An 18,969-nucleotide genomic window follows, 5' to 3' on the forward strand; every position below is an offset into this window, starting at 1 on the left:
TTTAATTTTTCATCTGCATCAAGCCATGTAATTGTAACATTAAAATTATATAATGGATTGTGTTAGGGTTTATGTGGGATGAGGGTATTTTACTTATGTTTTGATTGTTAAATAGTAGAGAGAACAAGGCAGGGAATTAGAGGAAATGGGCACGCGACACGTTACAGACAGACAGAGATGAATTGTTTATAATTGGTATAAAAGGAAAAAGTTAATATATATTTATTTTATTATGTTCCAATTAATCTAATTTAACCATTATTTTTATGGGAAATTGTCCATTATCAATTTAATGGGAAATTTATAAAATAAAATTTGATCGAAAATTTTAATTATTAGGAGGAAAAATATTTATAATGATTTCGCTCTAATTTTTATCACGTTAAACAAACAAATCATTTTTCAATGTATCTTTTTGGCATTCTATGAATTATGACAATATTTAAATATTAATGAATTTTATAAAAATCAAAAGAATAATAAATAAAATAAGGGTATTAGTTATTTATCACATTTTCTTTTTATCACATTTTCTTAATCCGTATGAGAAGCTCAATTACTACAAATAATATAAAACGGATTGAATAATAAATAATTTTAATAATTAATTTTAATATTACAGCAGCATATTAGTTATTTATTTAGTAAAATATTTTTCCCTCATTTATTATTTACATTAAAAAATTATAAGATAATTTAATTTCAAATTCATATAACTTATTAAAGTTTTTGCTATGGTAATAGAAGAAATAAACTTTTTTTGACTAACCATTTTTATTGTAAAAGTCATAATTATTTGTCCGGTCATATAAAAAAAATGTTTAAGGCAGTAATAATGATGAAGTCAATTTTATCTTTTTTATTTAAATAGTAGATAATAGAATGCAAAACATAAAAATAAATCAATATAGATTAAAAACAAATAATGCACTTATTTAAGGAAATATATTATTAATTTTGACGTTAATGTTGTATTAAATTTGACAATAGTAATTTTATAATTAGTATTAAACAAAAATGTATACTGATTAATAGAATCAAAAATATATGATACAAAAAGATCTCATTTTATTTAATACAAACTAAATAATTTTTTTACGATTGTTATGATACACAAATGATGACTAAAAAGTTGAGAAATTTTTTAAACGAAAGTTTACCAGTTATAAATAAAAAGATCTGAATTTAATTGTGTTACACTGACAGGTTAACCCATAGATTTAATAAAATAAATATGATTGTAATAGTAAATTATTTTATTACCATTATTACATATTATTATTTATAATAAAATATAGTTAAAAAATCAAAGTCAAAGGGAAAAGATTTAAAAAATAACGTGGAGACTCTATGGTGAATGGGTCCTCTAAAATGGTAACATTTATACTATATTTGTTTTAACAAAAAAATGTAAGATAATATGATGTATAGAAATCACAACTTTTTCTTATGAAAAAAACAAATGGACAATTATATATTTAATTTATTTTATTATGTATTAAATAGTTATAAGAAAGATGAATAAATGTAAATGTATAATAAATGAATTTTATATTCGTATGATATTTTTGTTAATGTAAATTCATACTATGTGAATCTTATGTATCTTTGTTAAAAACAATTCTTAATTTTAAAACTTGAGTCAATAAATAAAAATTATTTTTAATATTTGAAAAATTCTATCTCAAAAGTCAATATTTTCGAATAATAAATGAATTATCAAATACTTTTTATTGAATGTTTGAAATGAGAGTAAATGTTTTTATTATGTATAAAGTTATATTGAATCTTTTTATCCCGTGCCTCGCACGGAGACAATCCAAGGCCGTGAATATACTAATCATTATATAGTTATTTTGAATTTCGTTATAGTCATACTGATCAATCATACTAAATTTAAACTCGTGCCTCGCACGGGTATACAAACTAGTAATAATAATAAAGCAAAATGAGTTTTTTGGCAATTTTGACAAGTGTCAAGCTCACATCAATTCTCATGTTTTATAAACTTTCTAAAAAAGGAAATATTTTATTTAAAGAATAATTACCTTTTTATTAATTATTTATATTAATTTATTTTATTTTATTTATTAATTAAAGGATATGGAAGGATTTTTGATCCACTAAAAAATAATTACCTTTATGAAATTCTATATGGGGAAGACCAAAGAAATCTACTTTTAATATAATCTACTCTAATTTGAAAATAACGTTTAAAAATATTGGACCTCCAATCCATCAATGAAATTATGCTCTAATCAATGTGTTGTAGCTTTCCAAGTGCAACCTTTCATATTCTTAACAATTACCCATGGTTGTACAATTTATTGTTTCATCTTATAAATTACTCCAAATCAACACTATTCCTACTGCACATCTTCACTTTCATTTCTGATTCTTTTTTAGTGTAACTTATTAAAATGCTTTTCTTCTTATTTCATACTCTAAATTTGAGGAGAAATCCTAAATTTGTGTTTATCTGTAATTCAATATCTGTTTAATCAATCTTTAGATTTTGTTTTAGTTGCTCAAATTTTTCTTCACACATGGTCAAAAAGATTCTTTGTATATTATTTTTCTGTTTTGCGTTCTTGTGTTTAAAATTAAAGATTTAATTTTTATGCTTTGTTTCATGTATGTGTTGAAGGAGAAGGAAGAATGAATATTAACTTCAAGAAGGCATGCTTTTTTCTTCCATGAAACCAAGAAGGTTCCCATTATCATCTATATTTTTCCGAGGGTTTTCATGTAGTTGTGGTTGATACTGTTTTTGTTGTTGCAGGTTTTGAGAAATTAGATCTGATTGATCTAAATCATGGTAGTTAAAATCGGACCGAACCGGCGGTTTGACTGGTTTTCTATGTTGGACCGTTTTTTCATCTCGGATTCGAAAAGAAGTGTTAATGACATATTTTGAGGAAATATATAGTATTTTAACTGGAAGGATGTTGATTTGATTTGAATCTAAAACAAAGATACAGTGTTGCTGATATATGAGAAGAAAGATATAACCATGAGTGAGAAGAAAAAATACAGCTTCTTGTGAGAAGAAAGAAGAATATTGTGTCAACAGACGACTCATGTAACTTTATTAAATGGATTAGGTTACTATTATTTTTATTATTATTTTCAATTAGAATTTAGGTTTATTGTATGCAGCCCAAGGTACATATTTGTTTATACCTAATGTTTCTTTATGTACATTATAAAATTTAAAAATGACAATAAGAAATTAAATAACATACATATTTTCATTTATAAAATATCTATTGATATTGAAAAAATGTAATATAATCTTTTTATATTTAGACGTGTTTACCATTATTTTTTTAAATTTCTTTTTCTTATCTAAATTTGTTTTTGAAATTTAATTTTAAATAGTGTGAAATACATTTATTATTGTTATTATAAGAAAAACAGATGTTTAATTATTACCGATTCAAACATGGTTGAACCTCGGTCCAACCTTTAAATCTTTAATCTTTATATAGACCGGTTTGATCTCTGATTTGGTTTTGATTACCTTGATCTAAATCATTTAATTAATGAGTTGTTAAAAAACTACCTTAGTTAGTTACACTATAATAGCATCTTTCTGGATTTTCCTAATGTCTACATGTGTATAGAATGATCTCTATCATCCTTTTTGGGGTCAAATGGAGAATATGTTGTTGGTAGATAAAAGGGAGGCAACTTCTTTTAATGTTATGCCAACATGAGGCTGATCAGCTTGAGGTCTGGGCACAACCCACTTACACGTCTCCTCTGTTTTTTTCATTCCTCTTTGTTGTTGATTTTCCATTTTGTATTAATTAAAATTTGTGTGTGAAACTAATAAGTTTATTTATAAATTAACACAAATTAAAAAAATCATCTTGATCTTTAAAATTAATTGATTATTTATACTTTAAATGTTAAAATAAATTACACTAATGTTGTTTTAATGCGTTGTTTTAATGCTCTTTAGTAAACAATAGCTGATATAATTGAAATTCTAAATAAATATTTTCTATAAATACGTAAATCTCATGAATAGAATTAGACATTTGTTTTTTTTCATAATTAATGAAAGCAAAGTGGGAAGAATTGTTTTTTTTCTTCATAATTTATGCAAGCAAAATTGGAAGAGTAAATTACAGATTTAAATATTTGTAATAAATTGTATATTTTTTTAACTAAACATGCTTTCTTTTAATGTGAAAATTTTATGAAACGAAAAAAATAAACAATTTATACAAAAATTATAAAATGAAAAATTATCGACTATATTTGAAAATATTCTAAAAAAATTAGTGGTGCTGTTAAAAAGATTCAATCAATTTGATATATTTTATTTCCATTCAATTTTTTAACATAAAATATCATAATAGTCATCTTATTGATTATAGTAGTAAATTAATGGCGATTTGTTTGCTAAATAAATGGCGATTTATTTTCTATGTTTACTTTTATAGTATGAAATAAAAATAAATTTATTTTAATATGTGAATATAATATTTTATATATTTATTTCTTTTTTAATATGTGTAAATGTGTTTTTTTAGAAAAATATTCTATTATTAATTTTAATTTAATATCATTTATCATTGTTATAATTATTATGGATAGTATTGGATAGTAAATTTTTTTCACAATTTTCCTATTTTTATGTTTGCAATTAATATTATTTTTATATCATATTTTCATATTTATGAAAGAAGTTTTTATAACGATAAAAATAAATAAAAAACTAAAATTTTAACGGGTGATCCATATATATTTATTTATATAATATAAGTAAATATATTTAAACGTAACACGGAAAAAATGTGTTTTTTTTAATTATTTAAGTTACTAATACGCTTAAATAATTAATAATAATTAATATATGATCAAATGAGATTAGAATTATATCATAATGAGTATTTTGGCAAGTTTGCCAAGTGTCAGCATATTAGACTACATGCTATTTTTTCTCTTTTTCTATTAAAGGAAAGGTTTTCATAATTAACAATATTATTTAATTATTTAATTAATAATTATTATAAAAGATTAATACACGCTTGAAAGATTAATAATTAACAATATCAAAAAGTCCTTGTCTCTCTCCTGAACTCTTTATATCAACTTTTCCATCTTCAGTCCCCCACCCTTCCTTCACTACCCTAACAATCCTGTTTGCCACATTTCTTCTCTACGATATTAATAAAAAACCAAATGGAAGCTCAGACCATAGTGGTTAATCTTAAAAAAAAATTTCCAGTTCGTCAGTTTTGTTTATGTTAATTTCATCTCATATTTGTTTCATTGTGTTATTATAATTGATGAAGTTAGTTGGTTATGATGATGTTATTGTTATTATCATATTAAAGTGGTTATTTGAATTTGTCGATTGTTGGTTTGTGGTTGATTAGTGAATATTAATCTGGAAAAAAGTGACATATAGAAAGGATGGTCAGTCTTTGGTCACTCTTTTGTAAGAGTTGAGAAACATTTTTATTTGAAATGTTTATAATTTTTAGTTGTTGGAATTTTATTTATTTGCCATAAATCTTTTTTGTATATTATATTAAATCTTTTTTGTATAAGTGTTTTTTAAATATTATATGTTTATTTAAAAATTATTTAACCCGATATTTAACCCGTGCCTCGCACGGGTCTAAGTACTAGTATATATATATATATATATATATATATATATATATATATATATATATATGAGAAATGCTAGCAACACTCTCTTTTGAACACTCTCTCAAACACTCACTTTTTTATTGGTTGAAATATATGTGGGTCCTACTACTTTATGTGAGACCTATTTTCAAAATGAGGAGCCCACACCTGTTTCAACCAATAAAAAAGTGAGTGCTTGAGAGAGTGTTGCTAGCACTCCTCATATATATATATATATATATATATATATATATATATATATATATATATATATATATATATATATATATATATATAAAAGTTAATTGTGAAAAATATTAATATTGATTTGAAATTTATGTAACCCTTGGAGCTATATACGCCATTTATTTATAATACATATTTAACATTTATCTTGAATTAAATGTATAAAAATAATTCTTCTCTCATCAAAAAATTAAAATAATTTAAAATAAAGGATTAAATAAGTTTTTAGTCCGTATAAATATTGCAGTTTTTATTTTTAGTCCTTCCCTGTCTTTAGGTAACGGTTTTTACCAAAAGAATCGTTGACAAAACCAGCTAAAACCGTTGTCAAAACTCAGTAGGGAATAAAAATGAAACTGCAATATTTATAGGAACTAAAAACCTATTTAACTCTAAAATAAAATATATTTATTTAATGTATTAAATATGTTTTCATTTAAATGTGAGAACATATTTTTTTTAATCAATACTAAAACATTAAATATTCGATTATTTCACACAATACTAAAACATTAATATGTATAAAATGAAATAATTTCTCTTGAATCAATTGTATAAAAATAATTTCTTCTAATTTTATTTAAAATGAACTAATTTAATTTTTGTATTTAATATGTTTTCAGTTAAATACGATAACATATTTATTTTTAATCAATACTAAAACATTAAATATTTGTTTATTTTACACAGAGGTTTTTGTTTTACAAGAATTGGTGCACAAAGGTTAGAAAAAAAAGTCATGGAGTTTTATAAGCTAAGCCGAGACTGATGTCACTTCAAAAACAGTAGTTATGTGCACATGAAGTTGGGTGGGAACAATGCACCCGGGCCAAGGCACACCAGCCACCAGGCACGCCGCACACCAACAACAATAGTGTTTGTGTTTCAACCTCGCGTCACATGTAATGTATGGATGTTGACGTGTTTCAAGTTGTTCAATTTCAAGCTCACTTTACCTTGACATTGTGCTACTTTGACCCCACTCACCTTCCCTTTTTAGCTTTGTTTATTGCCAACCAACAATTGAGTTTCTCACCAGTTCTTCCCACCATATATATAGCTTCAACCTCTTTTTAAAGTGTTCAATTGTATTACTGAATTAATAAAATCAATTAGTCTAAGTCAAACTTTATCTTTATATATACACGTTTTTTTTTGGCATATCAAGTGCATAATAATTTCACATTTAATTTTTAAAAAACATTATAAACAAAATACTAATAAGTTAATCTTTTGCTTGGTAATCAATCTCTAAAAGATCCCTTTTCATAAGTTTCTGAGGAGGCCATTGACAAGTTTGGGGGCGTAGCAAATGCGGGATGGTGGGAAGATGGTTTGCGGCATTGGAAGCGTCTCTGTTTTGTTGTTGTCACGCGCCCAACAAGAGGAGGAAGTCATTCTTTTGTTGAACGAAATTGAGCCTAAGCATATTGGTGATGACGAGTTCAATTGGCTAGATAATGGCGGTGAAGTTTTTACGGTTAAATCTTGCTATGAGAAGCTTTATTGCATCAGATCAAAGATTGTTGGCGGAGGTGAAATGTTTGTTGTCGGTTTTGTGGAAGACGAAGGTTCCATCTAAAATCCATGTTTTTGGATGGAGGATGATTCTTGATAGGTTACCGACTAGACAACAATTCATCAAGCAAGGAATTTTTAACGGGACCAATGATTCTTGTTGTGTGTTTTGCTTTCGGGAGGCGGAAGATAGTGTCCATCTTTTTTAGTCTTGTGTTTTTTCGATTAGAATTTGGGAGGCGGTGAAGAAGTGGATGGATAATCAGCTTAATTTTAATATTCATAGGTCTCATTCTGTTTTGTCAGCAATTCAACAGGTGAAGAATATTATTGTTAGAAATTCCATTGGGATTATTGGGCTAGCCACTATTTAGAATATCTGGATAATGCGAAATGCTATCTTATTTAAAGATAGTATTTTTAGCTTCGACGAGTGTTTTTCTTTCATTGTCTTTTTCTTAGAAATGGAAGGGGTTGGGTTGTAATTATTCCAGTTTTTGTAGTTATTATGATAAATACACTTCTCCTCTGGATTGTGTTAGGAGGAGTGACTAGTCTCCTTGTTTGAGTACCTCTTATACTCAATTTTCTTAATATAAATCCATTGCTTATAAAAAAAGTAAGATAATTTATATACTTAATATTTTATAAATATAAATGAACATTTGATGTCTAAACTCATTTGTAGAGTTGCTCTCAATTTAATGTGATAATTTTTAAAACTCTCCTCATAGCTCAACAATAGTATTAAAGTCGATAAATGAGTAAAAGTGATTTGTTTTAAGTTTTTTTAGAGTTCGAAAGAGACGAGAAAAAATGATTTTTTTTGGAGAAGATTATAAAAATAACATATCTCTTTTACTTTTGGTGGGAGAGTTCTTTTATATAAAAAGAGAAATGAATTTTTATTATTAATATTAATTTTTACTGAAATAATATTTGTTAAAGTATATGTGATGTCAATCATGCTTAGATGATTTTCGAAAATTTGTGTTTTGCAAGTCTGACGTCTAAGATACATACAAACAATTTAACATCTAAGTCAAGGACGATCCGAGGTAGCAAGAGATATTTTAGGTTAAAAAAGTGTGTACCTTTGATTTGATATATTGTATCTTCTTTTATAGTCAGATCCTAGGTTTTTAAGGACTTATAACCTTTTTGTTTAGGACAATTGTCCAAAGAGACAAGTTTCAAAATATTATTTGTGACATATGAGGTTTTTCTTCCATCAACTACCTTGATCAAGTATTTTGCTAGACTTGTTCATGCTTGTTCTTGAAGTCTTTTTCGGATCCATAGATGAGAAGTTACATCTTTGGCTTGACATCAGCAATCTGACGTCACATCGACGATCTTGATCTTAATCAAATAGTCCTTAGTCTTTGTAGAATGGTAAATGATTAATTTAATTATATCTGTTATAGGTCAACACTCTAGTTGGACCGTTAAGAATGTATGTTGGTCCAAGCGGGAACAAATATATTTTGTGTATTAAGAGTAATCTAACATAGATAAAACATCATGTTACACATGCTCGAATAAAAGGTATTTAATATGCGCTTATTGTGTCGAGTTAGACCGATATGAATGGCTCCTGAGGACAATGAATAGACAAGCAACTTTATGGATTAATAAGTAAAAAAGGATAAGATAAGCAAACATTCCAACAAAGTCAATAAGCAAAAAAAAAGTAAGGCGTTAAGATGAAATGATGTATACTCTTTTATGTTTCATAATTCTTATACAATTTTTTCGAAGAGGTCAATGTTATTATTGAAGTCATGAGCATTCATCAATCGTTCCCATTATCCTTGCCTTGTGTCATATCATTTGTCTCTATCATTGTCTTCTGCTGACTGACTGATGAAGACGAGGAGGAAGACTATTCTTTGAATCATAAGTTATAATTTTAGTTACTGATGAATTAGACTTAGGCCTAATCCCTAACAACAATAAAATTCACTTTCACAAATCTTAGAATCTGTATTTTAAATGTGATGTTTAAACAAGTTATTCGTTGCCAACAACATGTCATTCAAAATCTTCAAACAAATAAGAAAAATATATCATAGAACAATTTTATTTCAAACAATAGCAACTATTTTTTAATGTGACACCGCTAGGGCTAGAATAAATCAGTTCGAGTTAAGTTTTACAAGGTCTAAATTTTAATTGTATCTTTTAATTTATTTAAAAATTAATTTCATACAAAATTAAATAATCGCTTCATACAATTAAATAGAAGAACAGATAGTAAATCAATAAATTAAACTTTATTTTAATATTTAATATGCAATTTTACAAAATTATTTATATATTATATTATATTTTAATCTAATATATAACTAAATTTAAAGATGTGAAAAATTCAATATAAATCTTACTAAACATTAATCTAATTTATAAAATTTAATACTAACAATAATATAAAAAATGTTATTTATATTATTTAAGTTGTTGACTTAATTTTTTTCTTATTAATATATAGTGTAACATATTTATCTTACTATACTTTAAAAAAAATATAAGTCTTTTTTATTTATATAACATCACTAGCTAGTAAGGTGAATGAAAGACATCTCATGAGCCTAACCTGATGCAAGACCATACAGAAGCCTAATAATCCATAAAACATCAGTTATTATTAGTAGCATTTATGAATGTATGTTAATTTAATTTGTTCCTTTAAAGACAATCATTGCATTTGAAGAAAATTAAACATGCCACTTTTTGTACCTATTTTTCATTTGTGGTGAACTTAAACAATGGTTCTGATTATATTAGTTTTTTATTGAAAAATTATACAATATCTAAAGGGTCCACACACATGGGGACATGCTTTTTACATATTCCGCCATGTCGTTTATTTTGGCCTAACAGACTTGATATAAATTTGATTAAGAAAAAAAAAGGCCAACGTGTTGGTTGTAAAGTTGAGAATTGAAGTTCAAGTTTTCTTTTGAATAATAGGTGAAAAGTAAAAATAAAACTTTTTTTTTTGACTTTATTTAATTAAAAGTCTTCACTATAGAAGGATGCAAAAGATTTGGTTCCTGAATTTTAAATCATCGACTTCTCTCCTTTAATGGAAAAGAAAGTTGTGTAATAGAAAATTTTGCATGACAATAGTGCAAAAATGTAAAAAGAATGCTTTGTAATTTTTTAGATTAAAACAAATAATCGCTTCTCGTCAAAAATAAGACAAAATAGGATTTCACTATATAAATAAATTTCAACTAATTCAATCAATGTTTCTAGGGGTGACAACCCGCCCCACCTTAAGTCCGTCAAAAGGTAAGCAGGGCGGGGAAGCCCGCCTAGTAAAATAAACATAAAAAATATGTCTGTCCTGTCAAGGTGGCGGGATGGCGGGCGGCGAGCTTGACCACATATTTTTTATTTATTTTTCTTTCATTTTTTAATAGATGGGTTGGCCTAGCGGTGGAGGCTTGTGTCTTAATAGTGTGGTCTTCTCAAGGTCCTGAGTTCGAATCCGGCTAAGTGCTATCAATCCTTGTGTTAGACCAGTTCATACAAAAGGCGGGATACCAAGATTTCCACAAAAAAAAAAGTCATTTTTTACCTTTCAATTAAAATTTTTTCTTATTTTTTTGAATAATTTTTTATAAAGCATTTTTTAAACAATTTTACCTAAAAAAATATTGCATATATTTACAAATAAATATATAAAATAAAACCATCAATAATTTGAATTACTATAATTAACTAAAAAAACGGGTTTAAGGTGAGACGAACTTAACGAATAGGTAAGGCGGGTTTAAAGCGAGACGAACTTAACGAATAGATGAGACAGACTTTAGCAGGCGGCCGATTTTGGCGGGACGAGCTTTGGTAGGACGGGCTTTGGTGAGCGGCAGACCCAAAATCCCAACTCAGCCAGCCATTTTTTAGCGGGCGCCTGGACCAATCCAGCGGACCCGTTTTGCCACCCGTAAATGTTCCTATAAAATATTTCTCCTTTGAAAAATTAAAGGAAGAAAAAGTATAGCTCTGAAATTTGGGAACACACTCAAAACCATATAAAATAAAATAATTCAATTAAATATTTTTCGTAAAAAAATATTAATATTAATCTAATAAGTCAATTGATGAAAAAAAATTGTACCTAATGTGTGCAAACCCAATTGACCAATCTGAATTTTAAATTATATAACTGAGGATTGGATCTAAATCAACCAATTCATCATTGTATATTAGTGTATTAGCATGCTTCGTGACAGGTTTTACAAAAATAATTAGGGTTAAAATACAAGAAACTCCATTTAACAATAATAAAACATCTCACAATAAAATATTGTAGAACAAAACCTTACCAATATTGATGAAGATGGTTCTAATTTAAAACTCATACAAAAAATTTCAACTAGTTGACATGTCCTCACTGGGTTATATTATAGGTACTTGGTGTGCTTTATGATCTCATTAGCGTTCCTTATACAAACCCATAGTTAGAGAGAAAAATCATTTTAAAAAATCCCATAGTTTTGAGGTTAAAGGGTGTCCACTAACATCTAGTCAAATTATATTTGATTGATTTTAAATAAAAGGCAATTGTGTACTTCACTATTTTGTTTGGGAATTTAAAGAAGGGGAGAAGAGAGGACTTAAAGAGAAATTTAAAATTATTAATTTTTTTTAGAAAGATAAAATAACACTTATTATTTACTTATTTTTAATTTTTGAAATATTATAATAATAAAAATTATATTTGAATAATTTGATTGAGTCTTCCAAAACCCTCAAACAGTACTACTACAAATAATACATTTCATGACAAAATTTTCACTTTAACCTTTGAAAATCTGAGGTCAAATAACCTGAAACGCGTCATTATTTATTATTTTTTTAAAATATATATCTAATACCTCGGTTTTGGCCAAAACCAACATAAAATGTTGCTCAGTATTTGAGCTTCGATTCCAAGTTCCTGCAGTTATAAGTTTTATTTAGAATAAAAAAGGCACATATATTTGACTAATCATCTTATCCCTCAATTTTTGTATAAAATCGAGAAAAAAAATCATGTCACCTAGGAAATGCAGTTTATCTTTTCATTTGTAAATCAAATTATCTAATCCTTCGGTTTCTCGAATAAACAAGAGAATATATAATCGGATTTTACTATAAAAGCACTCGTTAATAAATTTCTACCATAACCTTAACTTATATGTAGTCACTCCGCTCCAAACTCGTACACATCAATCTTTTGGATGGATTGCAAGACAGAAAAAATCTTCAATGCTCTTCTATCTTTTTTGAACAAAACATTTTTCTGCCCTTACAATCTATCTCACATGTTGATGTTGTTGTTTTAAAATAACCTTCATATGTTGTTAATCAAAATCTGCTGCAGATATTTCCAACACTATATATCTTGTTCTCTTTCTTGTGAAAACATTTGATCTAGAAACGCTCAAGAACTTAGGGAACAAATCTCTATGATGGATTGTGTAACACCCTAAACCCCGAAACTTACATATAAAGGATTAATCGACAATTTAAGGTGTCAATAACAACAACCATTCATCAAAACATAGACATTCAGATAACATGCAGCGGAATTATAAAAAACATTCAACACGTGTCATCGCATGCTCACCTTCACTTAGGATGTCGTCACATCGAAATTACATTAAATTCAATAATAAAACATAACAATTTCAAGTTGGTCTTATATAGACTTAACTGTCATAAAATGATTCAAATGGAGTTGCAATATTCAACTCGTAGCAACTTCAAACAACAATAAACAATATTAAACTTCAACAAAACAAAGTAATCAACTTCAAACATAATAAAAACTCCTCAATAGTGATGTTACAGAATCAGAGCACTAAACCATTAAGAAAGCGATAACAAGTGAAAATAACTCCAAGAGCTATCTTCCACTTACATAAGCAACTTCTAATCCTGATTATCTGCAAGATGTCCCGGTGGACAATATTAAAGCAAAAGGGGGGGTGAGAATACACTTCCAGAATTTAGCGGTGTAAACAAGCGAAGGTACAATGTCACATAACAACAATTACCCATGTTAGTCATGACAATAAAATCACACCAAAAATTCTAATCTAAACAACACATCATCAAATAATTATTCACAAATGCAACACCGATGCAATGTACTCGACAACTGACTCAATATGCATGTGATACCATTATGAACACACAGGTTCATCTCACTCCTCGATCCCCACCATAGAATCATATTCCCTCCTGGAACCAGAGCACACCAAAATCTATACCATCACCATAGGTAAAAAATCACCAATCCCTTTATGAAATTAGATACTCTCACCAGATACCCATCATAGGACCCGACCTCACCAAAACGAACTGAAGTTCAGACACCATGATGCATGACTTCCAACATGGACATGCAAATAAACATCACCACAATAACATAATATGCATATTTTTAGGGTTTGAGTTATTGGTTGTATTTTGGTAAAACAATATGTTCAGCAAGATGTTGGGCAGGATGTCATAAACATGTTACTACGACATTGCAACCACTGTTGTTTCTATTTTTGGAAGATTAGTTACTATTGTACCAGAAGATTTGTTTTGTTATTTTTGAATCAAGTTGCGCATTGAATATTGGATTCTCTAAAGATTTGTTTCTAAGCTGAAGAGATAACAAGATGATGTGCTTAGGGAACTAATATTGTGCTACCGCTGATATGTGTGAACTTGGACAGTTCATGATTCTTTGGTTTGTACTCTTTAGGGGGGGTACTGTGACAGAGGGAGAATAGTGTTTGTGTACTATGTTATTGATATTGTGATGTCAGACAGGATATCATGACATCTGGTCTCTGGAAATTTCTGGAGTTTGAAGAAGTTGTAATCTCTGGTGATCTGTGTGTGAGGCTGAATCTCTCTGTAAGAGGTTGCTGCGTATAACTCTGAATGTTTTTGTTTTCCTCTAATTGTGTGAACTGATGTAGTTCATATTTTTTATTGTGCATTATTATTATGAAGATGAATATTTGAAATAATGCTGATTGTGTATCTCTCATAGTTTTATTTTTGGATGTTTTGTGTAAAGACTACTTTGGCCAAAATATTGCCAAAGGGGTAGATTGTTAGAGTTTGAATTATAGGCTGCATTTTGGTAGAACAATATGTTTAGCAAGATGTTGGACAGGATGTCGTAAACATGTTGCTACGATATTACAGACTGTGTTGTCTCTATTTCTAGAAGATCAATTACTATTGTTCCAGAAGATTTATTTTGTTATTTGTGAATCAAGTTGCACATTGAAGATTGAATTCTTTGAAGATTTGTTTTAAATCTGAAGAGATAACAAAATATTTTATTTGTTTCATTGAATGTTAAAACCTTGTGCCTTTCATTTTAATATTTGATATGATTTGATTTGATTTGTAGAAGGTTATAGCCAGAGAAATAAAGCTTGGAGGCCCTGTCGACCTCTTCGTGACCCTGCTGACGGTCGCCAACTGCATGATGACCTGTTCGTTGGACAGGTGTCGATCGTCGCCCCGATGCAGAAGGCAAAATCACATTTTTTGTCCTAGAAGCTCCAATTTTTTATCCCAACCACTCAAAACACTCCATAATACAATGTATTTTAATATTCTGTGTAAACAATACAATTTATGGAGTATTTGTAGGGAACAAAAGGTATACAACTAATTCTAGAAAAAGAGCAAAGATTTGTCAAAACCTGATTTTGTTGTAAACAATGTATTTTAATATTCTGTGTGAACAATACAAATTTTTTTAAAATAAAAGTTTATTCACCTCGGTTTTCAACTGAAACCGAGGGGTATGTGGAAAGGAATATTTGTTACCTTGGTTTTTCTCATAACCGAGGGGATATTTAAACGTGTTTATTGAGGATATTTATCGTCCTTAAATTAATCGTAGTCGTCCATTTAATGAGTATCAGCTCTTTTGACATTACCATTAGTGATCCGCATAAAACCTAACGGACATCTATTATAAAAGCATTATGAATTTAAAAAAATGTTAATGAAACATATATCATGAAAACTTTGAAGCGTAAAAAAGTTTGGTAAAGTTCTATATGACAGATTACAAAAGCAGAAAATAAATCGGGTTTAAGGATTGTGTTCTTCAAGAAAGATATAATTGTATATTTATTTTATTTAACTAACCATTTTTTTTGGTTTTATATCATAAAAAAATAAATACAAAAGTCATATGGAATATATTGCACCCAACATTTTCTCTTCCCCAATATTTCAATGAAACGAGGATCCATCATTTGTTCTTACTGGTAGTGATAACCATGAATCAGATTTATAATTTGTTATATATTTTTACTTTAATATCCTGTCTAAACAATGTAATATTCTGGGTAAATAATGAATTTATTAATATTCTGTAGGTTGTAACAAGTTTTTTTTCAAAAAAATAAATTTATCTTACCCCTCAGTTTTATGCTTAAACCGAGAGGTATGATGCACTAATTTTGAAAATAATAAAAGTGCAAATGATATGATTCGAACCCATGTGCAGATAACTTTTCCCCTCGATGTTTTAAAAACTGAGGGGTAAAGTGGCAGCTTTTCACGACGCCCTTTGTCACCTCGCTTCTGTAGCCGTGGTTAGATGCATTTTGCGTCTGAGGTGAAATGTGTTTTTTGTAGTAGTGCAAACCCTTCCCCCAATATTATTGTTTAATTCCTCCAAATTAGGGAGATTTTGTTTTTTGAATAAAAATAAATCCTCCAAAACCTTTCCCACCTAAATCCTTATATTATTTTTCAGCGATATTTGTTGAATGCAGTATAGGGCAAGCAACAAAAAAGATTTGGAAATATTGATCCGGGATTTATCGTCCTCAGAGATGGAGAGATGCCATTCAACAGTTTCTACGGTTTCGAACTTTGAATTGAATGAGCAAAAAGTAAACAAAGATATAGACAGGAAAAGAATAAACACATTCTTAGAAGAGAAATAACTTATCAGAAATGTAAATATATTCACTCTTCACAAACATACACTTACCAACCCGTTATACTCAACCCACGATACTCATCTATGTCATCACGTATCTCTCACATAAGCGTCCATCTCTGGAGCACAAACGAGATCATCTCACAACTAAGGTTATCTCTAACGCGAAGTTGCGAGAACATCCGTATTCTCGCGTCGGTGATCTCTCGCGCGCCACTCAAACACGAAAGCATTAAGTACAGATACCCACAGTGAATGCTAACTCTAAATCTATCTCTAGAGTTCAGAACTAACAGATTATCATCCTAGATAAGGATTCAAGAAGTTTATCTCTAAAGCAACCCAAATCCTCAGCATAGAGCAAAAATCCAGAACAACATCAACACAGATTTGTAAAGCAAGTTAAACATAACATTATAATCGGTAAATATACATAAGATTCGAGTAACTATACAAACAAACCCAATACGAAGAAATACACAGAGAATAGAAGAGATAAACCAAACATCTCGCGGGTTGTCAGCTCCGGTTGATGAGAAATCTACCTCCGATCTTCCAAGTGCATGACCCTGTGTTGTTTTCTAAGCCAATCCTACTCTAAGAATGAAGTTGATGGAGTTGGAACCAAAAACTCTCCCAAAACCATAAGCTCGCTGAGCGGGCCACCTTTATTCACAAAATATCTTCAGCTGTACACGTAAGCTCGCTGAGCGGGCTAGCCTTCGCTAAGCGGACCCAAAAATATGGTTCTCCTCTGGAAAGCGCGCTGGACGGCCGCTTAGCGGACTGTCCTGCATAATTTTGCTTATTAGCTCCAAAATTGCATAATCGAAGTCGTGTCTTCTACACTTTATTCCTCGAGACTCCGATAAGCATAAATACCTATAAAAACAAAGGAAAAACTATTAAACGGTACATAAACGCATCAAAACTCAAATATACACATATTTACACAAAAGTTGGGCTTTTATTACAAAAATTATACGAATAGAATCGATAAGTGCCACAATTATATACTCAAAATATCGATATTTTGGCACTTATAAATGTTTCCTTTTTTTTTTCAAAGTCCTCTCCTCCAAACTCCCAAACAAAGCCTGAGAGTTTGGAGTGGAGGGAAATGGAGGGTTTCGAAAAACTTTTTTTAAAAATATAGAGAAATCTTTAACATTTTTTGAAATTTTTTTTGTATAGATTGATAAAATAATATTTATCATTAATCTATTTTTAATTTTTGGAATACTACAAAAGAAAATTTATATTTAAATAATTTTTCCAATAAACCAATTATTCTCTAATCAGCCATATTTTTGGGGAAACCAAGCCTTTATACAATGTGATGCACTATGAAATTGATAATCTCATTTTTTACATATTTATCATTGGTTGATCCTCCACCAATTTTGTGAAGTAGTCAGCAGCTGCAATCATAAAGTATGCCTATAAGATGAAATCAGGTATATTTCACCAATAAGACCCATAGTCCATTCCTTGAATGACCAAGTTACAATTACAAGATAAAATACTTTGGTTGGTGCTCTTTATATTAGATTATACACTTGACATGCTTTGGAAGTAATCATATAACCACTATGTGAGATCTTCAAAGTCTTTAGCAAGCGTATGAAGTATTGTTAACATATTTTTCCTTTCTCGTACACTTAATAAGAACACCATTATATCCCTCTCTTATATAAATTACCTTCCACTAACACGTAATCAAATTCTATTTGTTTCAACTTAAATTCAGATGGAGTGGACGGGTCCTTCCAATAGTTCACTTGGTATTTGATCCATGCATCAACCACTTGCTTACATCATTTCAAAGGATAATTTTTGTATGTAAGTTCAAGTAGAGTTTCCTTATTTTATGAAGTATGTCGCATGAAGTAATTAGTTTCATCACTCTCCTCATAGGGTACATGTAAAACAGTTACGTTAACAATCATTCATAGCAAGGATGTTGTGCAATAATTTTAGGGTACATAGTTATTCTGTAGCTTATTTGGAAGGGTTGGTTTGACTATCAATTTTAGACTTTGACACAAGGATGTTGTACAATAATATCCTATAGAGACTGGCCTTTTACTATTCGTAAATGCACATATTTCAATTCAAAAGAATTAAGTTGGTGGCCTACTTCATTAGTCAACCCTACGATACAAGTATATTGAGAAAATACATAACCATGTCAATTTTACACAAGACTAATATCTTTTTGGGTAATAGATAATATTTAATTTTGATATATGAGTGATAAAGCGATAAACATAATTTCTCAATAGAAATATACCTAGTTTCATCATAATTTAAGGTTTGACTGAGGTAGTATACAACTCTTTATATTTTGTCTTTAAAATCTTATGTTTGCTAGAAGCCGATTGATTCCTCTTTAACTAAGATGTACAACTTAAGTGGTTTACATGGTACATGTGGTATCAATACCATAAAATTGACGAAGACATCTTTGATTTGATTAAAAGCCTTTTTTATCGTATTCTCATACCATTTCTTCTTAATCCTTAAAACTAAGAAGTGGTGAAAATACTTTCACATTACCCTCTTAACTGGAAATGAAT

Source organism: Vicia villosa, linkage group LG1 (assembly GCF_029867415.1).
Source record: "Vicia villosa cultivar HV-30 ecotype Madison, WI linkage group LG1, Vvil1.0, whole genome shotgun sequence".
In the NCBI taxonomy this organism is placed as follows: Eukaryota; Viridiplantae; Streptophyta; class Magnoliopsida; order Fabales; family Fabaceae; genus Vicia; species Vicia villosa.